Source organism: Crocuta crocuta, unplaced genomic scaffold (assembly GCF_008692635.1).
Source record: "Crocuta crocuta isolate KB4526 unplaced genomic scaffold, BGI_CrCroc_1.0 scaffold139, whole genome shotgun sequence".
NCBI lineage: Eukaryota > Metazoa > Chordata > Mammalia > Carnivora > Hyaenidae > Crocuta > Crocuta crocuta.
Genome location: NW_027533258.1, coordinates 7,961,087 through 7,975,264, shown reverse-complemented (window position 1 = coordinate 7,975,264; position 14,178 = coordinate 7,961,087).

The window sequence follows — 14,178 nt, the reverse complement described above, 5'->3', positions numbered from 1 at the left end:
AACATGGCGGGAAGGGCACTGTCCTCTTGGGGTTGACATTCTGGTCCCAGCGAGGTTAAAGTCAACAAAAATAGTGGGGCGGGGGCCCGGGAAACTACTGGTGAGCTAGCACTTATAGAAATTGGGCAGGCCTGCTACAACTTTCCAGGTCTGGGGATGAGGGGGGAGTGGGTCCCACCGCGGGATGCTACCATGAAAACACCGCGGATGAGGCGGGCTGAAGATGAAAGGGTCATAGCGGGAAACTTCACAAAACCTACTGGGCAGAGATCCGTCTGAACCATGAAAGGAGGGACGAAAGAGGGGAGAGCAAAGCAGAAAAGAGCGACAGGGGTCTAAGAGGCAGGCATCCGCGCTGCACGCAGAGAATAGGACGGCGAAAGAAAAGCCTTAAAACACTGATGGGGCAGAAAGAGGAGCCAGTGGTAATGAAGGGACCCTCACGAGTGCCCTGGAAATGGGCTGGTGGTGATTGTACAGGCTAAGGCTTCAAAAGGCTTTGTTCTTCTGTCGAATAAGGAAAGCCCTTGTGGTGCAGAGGAAATAAAAAGCTTGGGGGGGGGGTGTGAGAGAGAGAGGGGACACTCTGTACCCCAAATACAGAACGATTGTCTCTATCAATTCTGCACCTTGGACTCGCTGGAAGCTGAAGGTCTAGAACTACCCCCACAGGGACGTCCGTGGTAAAGCCAGGCCCAGGGGGGTTAGGATGTCGTGTGCCTGACTCACAGCACACGACTTTCTGTGAACCCATACAACACCGTCAGATGCGCAGCAAGGCACTGAGCCCCTGCTTTGGGGTCCCAGAGCCCAGCGGGTAGGGGTCCAGGGAAGACAGCAGAGGCACAATTACCCCCAGGGAGCCCTTCGTGACCCCCAAGGCTGTGGGGGCCCCGTTATCTGGTTCAGGCAGAGACTGGAGAGTGACGGAAGGCTGCAGAGAACAGCAGGCTGGGACCTTCTGTTCTTGCTCTCTTCTGCTGTTGGAGAGCAGGGTAACGAGGAGCCACAGAGCGTGGGCTCGAGGGTCCCCCCCACGGTCAAATCCAGGCTCCTTCCCTTTCTACAGGGTGGCTTTGGGCAAACTGTAACATCTGTTTATGCAAGTAGGAAGTGGGTACAGTAGTACCTCCCTCGGGGTATTCTGGGGGGAGTGAAAAGCTGAAAAGGTATGTGGAACATACTAAGCGCTCGATATTATCGCCCTTGGGTTGTGTGGCTCCGGAACGGCATACACTCTTTGGGAGACATCATTTCCCCTTGATCCTTAGTTTCAAGGGCAACCACAGTTTTTCAAGAGATTTTTTAAAAAATGTTTATTTGTTTTTGAGAGGAGAGACAGAGCGTGAGCAGGGGAGGGGCAGAGAGAGAGGGAGACACAGAATCTGAAACAGGCTCCGGGCTCTGAGCTGTCAGCACAGAGCCCGACGTGGGGCTTGAGCCACGTACCGTGACATCATGACCCGAGCTGAAGTCGGACGCTTAGCCGACTGAGCCACCCAGGCGTCCTGCAACCAGACTTTTCCAGGACCAGATGAAGTCTAAGGACAAGCCTTGACATGAAGTCCCAGACCCCTGAGCCTATCCTGGGAAGTGGGGAAGTGGGTTTCCAAGGGTGATGTCACCCTGGACTAATGACTGTCGGGAAGAGTGCCTGCAAACAGAGGGGCCCAATTTGTCACCCCTTCTTCAGAAATCTCAATAGCCCAGGTTGTAGGTTATCATGGTCGGGGGGGACACTGTAACAATCCCTGCCCTCCCCCCACTGCCGCCATGACGTGGTGTCTTCTAGACTCTTCTCAGTCAGCGCATCCATCCTCTTCCTCTGCTCAGTTTCTCCCTAAGCCCCAAGAGGGGGGAGGGGCAGGAGGGGTGATTTGCATAATATTTGGAAACAGAATTTTGGCTGCTTTTATTAGTTGCCAGGGGGGTTAGTGAAGGGCACCCATGCTAGAGAGGAAAAAACAAAAGGAAATAATTAGGGAATTCCCAGTTTGATCTTGGCACCCGGGTGGAAGTTTCCCTTCTGTATTCCCAACCTCTTCACCCCACCCATTGCCTTCCTCTTCTCTTCAGCTTTGGGAGTGCCTGCGGGTAACTCGAGCCTGAAACAAGGTCCCAGAGGGTCCAATGGCTCCCTTGGGTTCACCCTGGGGGACGATGTTTGTACAGCAGGTGAACTCAGAGAGGGGGCTCCCGGAGGGTCTGAATCTCTCTGAAGTGTGTGGGCAGCCAGAGCTCTTTGAGGACCTTGTTCTCACTGGCGCTCCTTGGCTTCCCTAAAGATGTTCACTGGGGCTGTAATAGGAGCTACCTCCCTGAGCTGTTGTGAAGACGGAATGAGTATATTTACCAAAGAAGGCTCGGGACAGTGCCTGGCTCATAGAAGCACCCAATGAATAGTAGCTATTTTCCACAGCACACTCGTTTGTTAAAAGTCAACTATGGTTTTTTTTTTTTAAATATTTTTTATTTATTTCTAGGAGAGAAAGAGAGAGACAGCGTGAGCAGGGGAGGGTCAGAGAGAGAGGGAGTCACAGACTGAAACAGGCTCCAGGCTCCGAGCTGGCAGTCAGCACAGAGCCCAGACGCGGGGCTCGAACCCACGAACCGCGAGATCATGACCTAAGCGAAAGTCGGACACTTAACCGACTAAGCCACCCAGGCCCCCCAAAAGTCAACTATGGTTTTAAAAGACACGTTCTTTCTACCTCGTCTCCCACAGGTTCCTTTTGATAGAAAAATCTCTTCTCCTTTTCCTCGTTTTTCTTCTTTAAGAATGCCTTAGTCATTCTTGATCTTAGGCATTGCATTTCCTTATAAAATTTAGAGTTAACGTGTTAATTTCTTCCACGAGATGGAGAGAGAGAGAGAGGTGTAAAGAAAGAGAGAGGGAGGGGGAGAGGAGAATGTAAGGCAGGAGGGAGGGATTAAGGAAGCAGTTTTTAATTTGGATCGTAGTGAATCTATAAATCAATTTGGGAGGAATTTATACGCTTTGCTGTTGAGTCTTGTAATTGATGAATGTGCTATTTCTTTGTTTTAGGCCCTTTTAATAGCTCATGATGAAAAAATTCTTTTTTCTGAACGAGTCTTGTACATGATTTGTTTTATTTGCCTCTAGGAACTTGATTTTTTAAATATTCAATTACAAACATGTAATTAAAAAATTAGTTTCTACCTGTTTGGTACTGGTATAAACAAATACAATTCACTTTTGAATTTTGATTAAAACAATTTTTTTTTCATTAAGAAATTTTGTTTGGGGGCACCTGGGTGGCTCAGTTAGTTAAGTGGCCNACCCACGAACCGTGAGATCATGACCCAAGCGAAAGTCAGACGCTTAACCGACTAAGCCACCCGGCCCCCCTGGAATCCTTGCTTTGGACTGTGTCTCTCTCTCTGTCTCAAAAATAAACATCTTAAAAAAAAAACAAAAAAACCAGGGACGCCTGGGTGACTCAGTTGGTGGAGTGTCTGACTTTGGCTCAGGTCATGATCTCACAGTTTGTGGGTTTCAGACCCGCCTCCGGCTCTGACAGCTCGTAGCCCGAGCCGGCTTCAGATTCTGTGTCTCCTTCTCTCTGCCCCTCCCCCACTCATGCTGTGTTTCTGTCTCAATAATAAATAAACACTAACACAATAAAAAAATAAAAAATAAAAAAACCAAAATCCTTTGTTTTGGGTGAATTTCAATTTACAGAAAAGTTGCAAAGATAATACAGTTTCTGTATACGCCTCACTCAGTTTTCGCCGTTGTTAACATAACCATGGCACAGCTATCAAAACTAAGAAATCAACACTAATACATTCCTAATAAATAAACTCCAGATTTTATTTGGATTTCACCAGTTTTTCCAATAGTGTCCCACTTTTTGGTTCCAGATACAATTGTGGCTACTTCATTGTATTTAGGTTTTTTTGTGTGTGTGTTGTTTTTAGGTAGGCTCCACGCTGGGTGTGAAGCCCAATGCGGGACTTGAACTCATGACCCTGAGATTAAGACCTGAGTTGGGATCAAGAGTGGGTGCTAAACCCACTGAGCCGCCCAGGATCCCCTCATTTAGTGTATTTTGGTTTTTGAAAACAGCTACTGGTGAAGTCCTCTTGTCACATCTAATATTTATATATGAATTTCTCAGAAATTTTTACGTATTTTATGTGTATAACCAGTGAATAATGACAATTTTGTTTCTTCCTTCCTAATCCCTATATTTTTATTTCCTATTCCTGTTATATTATATTAGGCAGGACTCGGGGCACCTGGGTCGCTCAGTTGGTTAAGCGTCCAACTTCGGCTCAGGTCATGATCTCACAATTAAAAAAAAAATTGGGTAGGACTCTGATTTCTAGAAATAATGGTCATGGGTATCCATGCCTTAGTTCTGATCGTAAAGAAAAAGCTTTCAACATTTCACCATTAGGGTCTGATGATTTTGTAAACCTTTCTGCCGGCTCTTTATCAGATCATGGAAGTTCCCTTGTATTCCTAGTTTACTAAACATTTTTAAAAATGGTGAATGAAGGGGCACCTGGATGGCTTAGTCGGTTAAGCATCCAACGTCGGCTCAGGTTATGATCTCGCGAGTTTGAGCCCCGCACTGGGCTCTGTGCTGACGGCTCAGAGCCTGGAGCCTACTTCAGACTCTGTGTCTCCCTCTCTCTCTGCCCTTCCTTTGCTCACGCTCTCTCTCTCTCTCTTTCTTTCAAAAATGAATAAACATTAAAAAAATTAAAAATGGTGAATGGCTGTTAAGTTTTAATCAAACATTTCTTTCTACACCATTGAAATGATCATGATTTTTCTCCTTTAATCTGCATATGTAGAGAAATAACTGATGGATCTTCTAATGTTAAATCAAGTTTCCAGTTCTGGAACGAGCCAACCTTATCCAAAGACACATCATCTTTATATATTGCTGGAGTCACTTTTCTTATGTATTTTTCAGGGTTTTTTTTTTTTTTTTTGCATTTATGTTCACATTCATGGTTGAGATTGACCTATAATTTTTGTTTTGATGTCAAAGATGACGCCTCATAAAATGAGCTGGGTCATGTGCTGGGTCACGTGTTTCCGTTTGGGGGAGAGCATGTACTTTCTTTCTTTTGCTCTCTGGAAGGGTTTGGGTAAGTTTGGAATTATTTCTTCTCTTTTAAATCTTTTTAAAAAATTTATTTGAGAAAGAGAGAGAGAGTAGGAGAGGGGCAGAAGGAGGGGAAGGGGAGAGAGAATCCCAAGCAGGCTCCATACTCAGTGTAGAGCCCAACGTGGGGCTCAATCTCACGACCCTGGGCTCATGACCTGAAACAAACTCAAGAGTCAGATGCTTAACTGACTGAGCAACCCAGGCGCCCCCGAAAACTCATTTTTGTAAGCCTGTGGGACAAGTGGTGGTTGAGAAAGGTGCCCCCATGGGCTTGCTTTCTGGGCTGCGATGGAGATGGGAGACCACAGAAAGCCAAGGCACAGATAGAGCCCCAAGTGCTCAGTGTGCAGCTAATTTACACTCGCTCCAAGCCATTCATTGGACCATTGGCCAGAATCGGCAGAATGAGACCCCCAGAGTGGACGATAAGCGCTTCTTGCTCTTTGGCCCCATGGCCTCCCTCCACCCCTCTCTTCTCCCAGTTGGCCAAGACATGCTCAGAATCTTCATGATGGGGAAGCCAGCACAGCCATTTGTTTGGGACCACAGGGTGTGACAGTCACAGGGAGGCGGGTCAGGGCACATTCCAGGAAGAGAAGTGAGAGAAGATTTCCTTTTCCTTCTTCCTGTACTGCCCTCTGGGGGGGAGGGCGGTGTGTGTGTGGCCTTTCTGGGGACAGGTGGAGGTGGGGGAGGGGGTGTCTGCATCCCTCTCCAAAGCTCTGGCCGCAACAGGTCCCTTCAGAGCTGAAGTCCTATGCTAGAGGTCCTCAAAAGTTTTGCTCTCTGGGCACCTTTATAGTTTTAGAGGAACCCCAAGAACTTTAGTCTGTGTGGATCCTATCTATTTACTGTACTCGAGAACAAAACTGAGAAATGTTAAAGTATTTAATTCCTTTAAAATAACAATAATTGGGGCTCCTGGGTGGCTCAGTCGGTTAAGCGTTCAACTTCAGCTCGGGTCACCATCTCGCGGTTTGTGAATTTGAGCTCGACGCTGAGAGCTCAGATTCTGTCCCTCTCTTTCTCTGCCCCTCCCTCCCTCACTCTCTGTCTCTCTCTCTCTAAGTAAATAAACACTAAAAATTTTAAAAAACCCCGATAACTAACCCATTAAATTGAACAGAAATAATGCACTTTCATGAAAAATAACCGTACTTTCCAAAATAAAAAGAAGTAACGAGAAGAGCGACATTCTTTTGTAATTTTGCAAATCTCTTTCATTTCTCACTTATTGAAGAGACCTGAGTCTCCTGTCTGCTTCTAGCATTCAAGCTATTACAGTAAGTTTTTGGGTTCTTTGCTACAGTATGTGATGAACATTTAGCCTCACATATGTAGGTAGCTGGAAAAGGAGGAACATTTTAATAGCTTTTTGGATACTTATGGATATTCCTTTTTGACTGTTCACCAAAACTTGACCATATTGGTAGTGTCTTTTCTTCTCTTCGTTTTCTTTTTCTTTTCTTTTCTTTTTTTTAAGTAGGCTTCACACCCAACATGAAGACATATATTGTCATTTGTGGTTCCTTAAGTAAGCTCCTTTCTTTTTTTGATTTTTAACGTTTATTAATTTTTGAGAGAGAGGGAATGCAAGCAGGGGAGGGGCACACAGAAAGGGGGACAGAGGCTCTGAAGCAGACTCTGCTCGGACAGCCGAGAGCCTGGTGTGGAACTTGAACTCATGAACTGTGAGATCATGACCTGAGCCAAAGTCAGACACTTAACTGACTGGGCCACCCAGGTGACCCAAGTGATCAACTTTCAAGATATGGTCAGTTGAACAGCCACAGTTTGTAAAATCCAGCCCCACAGGTGAAGTAAAAATGGTGTTTGAGGAGCACCTGAGTGGTTCCTCGGTTGAGTGTCCGACTCTTGACTTTTGCTCAGGTCATGGTCTCGTGGTTTATGATTTGGGGCCCCGCATCCACTCTGCTCTGACAGTGTGGAGCCTGCTTGGGTTTCTCTCTCTCTCTCTCTCTCTCTCTCTTTCTGCCCTTCCTCCACTTGCTCTCGCATGCTATTTCTCTCTAAGAATAAATAAACATTTATTCTTAAACATTCTTAAAAAGTCTTTAAAAACTGGTATTTGATGAAAAAGTGGCTGGTTCAACTCATAACTCAGCTGCACAGGAGATTTTCCCCAAGACAGCTGTCACACTTCAGTTCACAGTAGAAGAAAAGAAAAGAAAAAAGAAAAGAATCCTTTTGCATTCTTTCTGTTTCATCACAGAATATTTTTAAAATGTATTAAAGGGTTGTGGTTTAATAAAAGCAGTAATTTGTACTGCTTCATCGAGGACATGCTGAAGGAAAACCAAATTGTGTGTTGTGTGTGTGTGTTTAAGTAGGCTCCATGCCCCAGTATGGAGCCCAATGTGGGGTTTGAACTCACAACCCTGAGATCAAGACCTGAGCTGAGGTCAAGAGTCGAATGTTCAACCTACTGAACCACCCAGGTGCCCCTGAATTTTGTGTTTCCTGAGAGCACCTGGCAGGGAGAATTCAGCGGTGCTGGTAGAGCTGGGTGCCACGGCCTTGATTTGGCCAAGGCACCAAGAGTTGACCACTGCTTTTGTGCCATCAGAACTGATGGTGACAAACGGCAAAGAGGGGACATGGGATGTCAGCATTGTAGTGAGAGTAGTCGTGACCTTGCAGACTTCAAGACTTGCAGAGGTAGATCTGTGGACCACACTTCGAGAACAGATGCAGTATGACCTTGACTTAATGGGATCTAGAAATAGTTGATAAGTCGCAAGAAAGAATAAGCCTTCAAGATGACAATGATGAAGATGATGGTGACTTCTACCAGTTACTGAGTGTTCAATGTGGGCCGGGTCTTGCCTAATCATGTATCATGAATTATCTCTTTTGATCACCGCCCCCTCCTTTTTTTAAAAACGCACTGATGCTTTGTTGAGGAGTGAAGAGAAGAGGGAAGCGAGGTAAGGAGGAAGATTGAGGACTTACTGGATGGTGCTGCTGAGCTGGCCATGGCTGGTTATGGGGTCGTGCAGGATTTCTCTGGAGAAGCCATCTGGAGCCCGTCCAACGCAGGTCAGTGGCCTTCTGTGCAGCTGTGCCATGATTCAGAGATCTAGGCCACCTCCATCCTGGAAGGCCGCCCCCTCTGCCATCTTGGCTTCAGTTAGGAGATAGACTTTAGTATTGTTTTCATTTCACAGATGGGAAGACAGCGCTGCTGTGCCCAGGACCATATGGCTAGTGAGTTGAGGAGCTGTGAGTTCTATCTCTCTCACTCTCCTGAACAAGTGGGGGGTATAAAGGCAGCAGGAGTGGTCATGGGACAAGTTGCATATGGCGATCCAGCCACCATAGAGGTCCCAGCGAATCCTGCGTTTGTGGGGTGATGGGGTGGGACTCTGGAGCTGGGCTGTTAATCTTGCTTTGAGCAAGGGGGTCACCCTTCATCCCTTCTCTGCCCGGCCATGGGATGTAGACTGCCCTGGGTAAAGGGGCATGATCCTGGGTGAGGGGGCTTTCTTGGGTTAAGGTCAATTTCTGGTGGTAGTGGGGGCCCTTAGCAGGGAGCTGCCAGCTATCACCTCCCAGAAAAGTGGTCGTGATGGATGCCTGGGTATCTGAAGGGGGCTGGGGAGGATCCCACTCTAGGGTCCGAGGCTCAAGATAGTTGAGTACTGTAGTCTAGAGCCTGACTCCCAGTGAAAGGAGAGCTTCACCTCTGGGGAGTGAACGTAGCTAGGATAGATCTGCATGAGCCCCTACGCAACCCAGCAGCAGTCGTCATCATCGTCGTCTTCTTCTTCTTCGTCTTCGTCTTCTTCTGCTTCTTCTTCCTCTTCCTCCTCCTCCTCTTCTTCTTCTTCTTCTTTTTTTTTTTTTAATTTTTCTTTAACAAAGCTCTTCTAGTGATTGTGAGAAATCTACCGGGCTTGATGACTCCCCAGCTCACACCATATACAACTCACCAGGCCAGGTTTTTAAAAAATTTTTAATGTTTATTTATTTTTGAGACAGAGAGAGACAGAGCACGGGCAGGGGAGGGGCAGAGAGAGAAGGAGACACAGAATCTGAAGGAGGCTCCAGGCTCTGAGCTGTCAGCACAGAGCCCAATGCGGGGCTTGAACCCATGAAGCATGAGATTATGACCTGAGCCCAGGTCAGACACTTAACCGACTGCACCACCCAGGCGCCCCTGTCAGATGGTTTTAAAAGCTTCCAAACGCCCTCAATTTCTGAACTTTTCCCATGGCAACCTATGCACAAAAACAGTTCTCAGATTGGGCGCTCGTCCCCAGACTGCTGTGTGAGTAGGATCGCTCCGGATCTGTGTGCTTCTCAGATTGAATGTGCTCGAAAACCACCTGGAGACCTTGTTAAGGGGCACATTTGGATTCGCTACGTCTGGGAGGGAAATGGTGCATTTCTAAGCTCCCGGGGGGCGGGGGTACTGATGCTTTGCTACCACACTTAGAATAGCAAGGCTCTAGACTAGTCTAGTCTTCATTCTCATGAACATCTACCTAAGCGTCTGAAGCTAGCGATCAGGCTCCCTGGAGGCCTGGGCTAAATATGGGCAGTTTCCTCAACAATCCTCTAGGCAGTCATGTCTCCACGAAGCAACCTCTCCCACCCTGCACCCCCCAATTTCTCTTCCAGAGACAGTATCCACTCCCTGGCCCTCACCCCCCACTGTCTCTTCTCTCTTCCCCCTCCTCTTGGTACTTGGCGCTGCTTCCTTCAGGATCCCTAGGCTGGCTCCAGCCCCGCGGTGGGGGGGTGGGGGGACTTTTTGGATTGCTCATGCTTCTGGGAATCTTTTTAGGCCAGAGGAAGGAAATCGCTCCGGAGCTGGAGAGAGCAGTGTGCATCTGTGTGACCTGGACCAAGCCGTGGTGAGAGCTTCCTGACCTTGTCCCCCGCCCCGCTCCGAGGACCCCCGCCTACCCCCTCCGGAGTCACCTCAATTCAACACTTTCTTCTCTCTGCCGTCCCTTAGCGTGTCCTGGGGCACTCGCAGGGCTGGAGGGTAGCCACACAGCAGAAGAGGGCTTCTTCCTCTGACCAGGCCAAGACGAAGCAGCCATTGTGACAGTTTTGTGACACTCCACCCGAGGATCCCCCATCCCCACCGCCCCTGTGGTCTCCTCCTCAATCTCTCGGGACTGCCCAGAGCCAAGTGCACTCCGGAAAAGCCAGCCTCTGCCAAGGCTTTGTTTCAGAAGATCCCGTAGTTTGCTGAGAAGGAGGGGAACAGGGCCAGTCTCACGCTGATCATCTGGGCAAGGATTCGTCCGTCAAATTAGTAAAGAGTTTGCTCCGTCCCAGGGACATTAAACTCGCAGGTAGATAACTGTAAGAAATTGTACACAAGCTTCACAGAGAAACGAAGACTCAGAAATTAGGAATTCCTTTTCGTTACCCTGATCATGGGCCTGTCGGATACATCCGAGTGTTTTCACAAGGCTAGGATCATTATGGATATATCGCCTTAGGCTTCTTTTGTTTTTGTTTTTTTTTTTCTTTTAAACAGAGAGAAAGAGAGAGCTTTTTAAAAATTTTTATTTATTTTTGAGAGAGACAGAGACAGCAGAGCACGAGCTGGGGAGGGTCAGAGAGAGAGGGAGACATAGAATCTGAAGCAGACTCCAGGCTCTGAGCTGTCAGCACAGAGCCCGACACGGGGCTCGAACCCACGAACCATGAGATCATGACCTGAGTCGAAGTGGGACGCTTAACCAACAGAGCCACTCAGGCGCCCCTTGATTAATTTCCTTTAGCAAATACATTACTACGTATATCTCGACGTAGCCATATGTTGTTTCTGTTTTTGCTTTCTACCGTATATATAACCCTGCAAGTAATCCTAGATCAGCATGGTGTTTGCAAGCTGGAACCCCACCACAGACTGGCTGTGTGACCTTAGGCCAGTTCTTGACGTCTCAGAGCCACAGCTGTAAAATGAGAATAAAATAAGAGCCCGGAGAAGAGGAGTTTTGTGAGAAATGAGGCGAGGCATGTAAAGTTCTTTTAAAAAAGCATCTGGCACAGAAAAAGAGCCCGGTTAATGTTAGCAGCTCCTATGATAATTTATTCCCAGAATGAACGCGGGGTCTGTTACTAAGCATTTTTGGTTATTTGGAAGGATTTCCTTATAGAAACGCTGTTAGGTGGCAACATCCGCAGACCACCTCGACCACCCCTGAGCACCCCGAGCCGGCGAGGAGCGAGCGGGCCCCCAGTTCGGTGGTGAAGAGAAACCAGCACGCACGGGGGCCCGGAGAGAGCACGTGAGGCAGGTGAGAAGAGGGGCCCCTTGGGGAGCAGCTGACATTTTAGATACATTTGGAACATCGGCGAGAGGAAGGCACTTCGCACACTTGTTACGTGTTTCACGACGACATTGCTGGTGCTGAGAACAGCTCCTGGCTTGTCCCACACCCTCTGTCAGTTCCCGGCTGGGTGCGGGTCGGGGGGCCCCCCCTGCCCGCCCGCTGTGGGTTCGGATCCCAGCCGCCCCGTCCTGGTCTGCGTCCAGATGTTTCGTCTGGCCCCACCCCGACCTCTCCTTCCTGACTCATGGGACAGGAAGCTCCCGGGCAGCGCCTCTGAGCCCCATCTTCCTCCTCTGGAGGCAGTGAGATGCCCTGCGTGGAATTCAGGTCACTGGCAGGCGCGGGGGAGGGAGGGCTGTTCTGTGGTGAGAAGTTAGACGCTTCCCTGGAGGGTGTGGACGGAGGAGAGGTGTCTGCTGGGTCTGCCTTCCAGCAGGTTTGACAGTGAGGGAGGAAGGAAAGGTCTGGATACACCCTCTAGCTCAGAGGCTCGGATTAGCAGCCGTGACTCTTGCGTGGAAGGAAACGAGTAGGGACGAGCAAAGCGAGAAAGGGAAGGGAATGTTAACTGGCCTTCGTACATGGCCCGCTTTGTGCCCGCTTTGTTCACAGCCGAGGTGCAGACTCTCCCCTGGGGGAAGGGGCCGTCGGCCCAGTTCCAAAAGTGGGGAGCAGACCGGGCAGAGCGCACAGCCACGCACCGCACAGCGTGTTCTTCCCTGAGCTGCTTCCTCCGGGGGGAGCGCCGAGGCACACCCCTCCTGGCTTTCTCGGTTCTTGGGGTTTCGGTGGGCCTGACCCGCATGACCCCCACCTGACCAACGGAAGCTCCCACCCTCCTCCCGCCACCTCCTGACCAGGGCTCTNGCTGCTAGCGTAAGCTTCGAAGATACCGGGTGTAAGTGTGGCCGCTCTGCAGTCACAAGGGGCAGCCTTCTTGGGAATCAAGTTAATTTAGAGGAAAGCAGAAATGAGAGATGGGAAGAAAGAGAAAAATAAGAAAGCACCTGAAAACCTAGCCCCCCCCACCTGTTGGTGGGGCCAGGCAGCCTGAAGATTGACTACCCCCGGAATTTCCATTTAGGCGAGCCGATAAATCTTCGTGTTTGCTAGACACCTGAAGCCGACTTCCCGTCAGAGGGGAATAAGCTCTTACGACCAGAGCAGAGCAGAGCAGTGGAATGAGGACGGAGGCACATGGTCCGCGTTCCTTCTTGCTCTCCTCGACGCCTCACTCGGCAGGATGTAAACCCTTGTCCCCGAGAAGTCCCCTCAATTTGCTGCCTTGCGCAGGTTGACTTGGTCTCACTAGGTGGGTGGGAAGCCGGGGGAGAGGTGGGTCTGGCCCTGCCAACCCCAATATCTGCATGTACATTGCAGATACCTGCGATCTGAGAATCGCAGTTCGCGTCTTACCTGGATTTCATTGGCCCCACTGAGTGCTGGTCGATGTTCAGCAAGCAAACAAATTAAAAAAAAAGCTCTGTTCCGTTTCTGTGGTGTAAATGTCTCCACTGTGGCCAATGCCAAGCTGTCAACCTGACCTCGGTCAATGCGGGCATAGGAATAAATGCAAGTCGCACCCCGTTAAATAGTATTCCCACCACAGCGTTTTAATGGTTGTGAATAACCGTAAGGTCATTAGAAGTAGGGGCACCGGGGTGGCTCAGGCCGTTAAGCGGCTGACTCTTGATGTCAGCTCACGTCGTGATCCCGCCGTTTGTGACTTCAAGCCCCGTGTCAGGCTCTGCGCTGACCGTGTGGAGGCTGCTTGAGAATCTCTCCTTCTCCCCCCCCCCGCCCCCCCCCCCCCCTCCCCCCCCCCCCCGCCCCTCTCCCGCTTCCACTCTCTCTCTCCCCAAATAAAAATCAATAATACATATTTAAAAAGGTCATGAGCAGTTACAAAATGTAGTAAATAATTAGGAAGTTATGTTCTGATTTTTAGGTTACCTTTGCTTTTCATGTACTTTATCCCCCTTCAGGCTTCTATTATTTAATTTTTAAAGTTTTTAAATTTTTTAATGTTTATTTCTGAGAGAGAGAGAAACAAGGGGAGCGGGGGAGGGTCAGAGAAAGAGAGGGAGACACAGACTCTGAAGCAGGGTCCGAGATCTAAGCCGTCAGCACAGATGCGGGGATCACACTCCTGAACGGAGCGATCAAAACCTGAGCGGAAGTCAGATGCTCAACCGACTGAGCCACCCAGGTGCCCTATGTTCTGGTTTAAATTTTTATAAAAAGTTGGCGAGGGGGGCCTGGAAGCGATCCCGAAAGCTTGATTTTGGTGAAGGTCTGTGCCAGGTTGAAGTATGCAGTGGAAGTGAATGTGTGATTAACTATCTGGATGGAATTTATGATCCAGAGATGTCAGCCGGGGCAGCCCAGTAACACTCTGAAAAAGGAGCTTCCCAAGTGCAGGAAGCCCCCCCGCCGGTCAGACACCCCCCCCCCCAGAGTCATTCCGGATAGGGCAGGGAGGACACTGAGGAAGGGGGCCCACGCAACACCTCCTGTTGCGATTTTTGGAACACCTTGGACTTTTGTGAATTGCACCACCACCTCCTGGAACGCAGCCTTCTGCTTTGCACTGATATAGAGACAATGTTGCATCTGCCAGCTGACTAGCCAGTCCGGCAGTAAATAGTTTAACGGTGTCAATGCCGATCATCATTCTGTGAAAACAACTCCTGTGACCTTGAGGTTTTTGC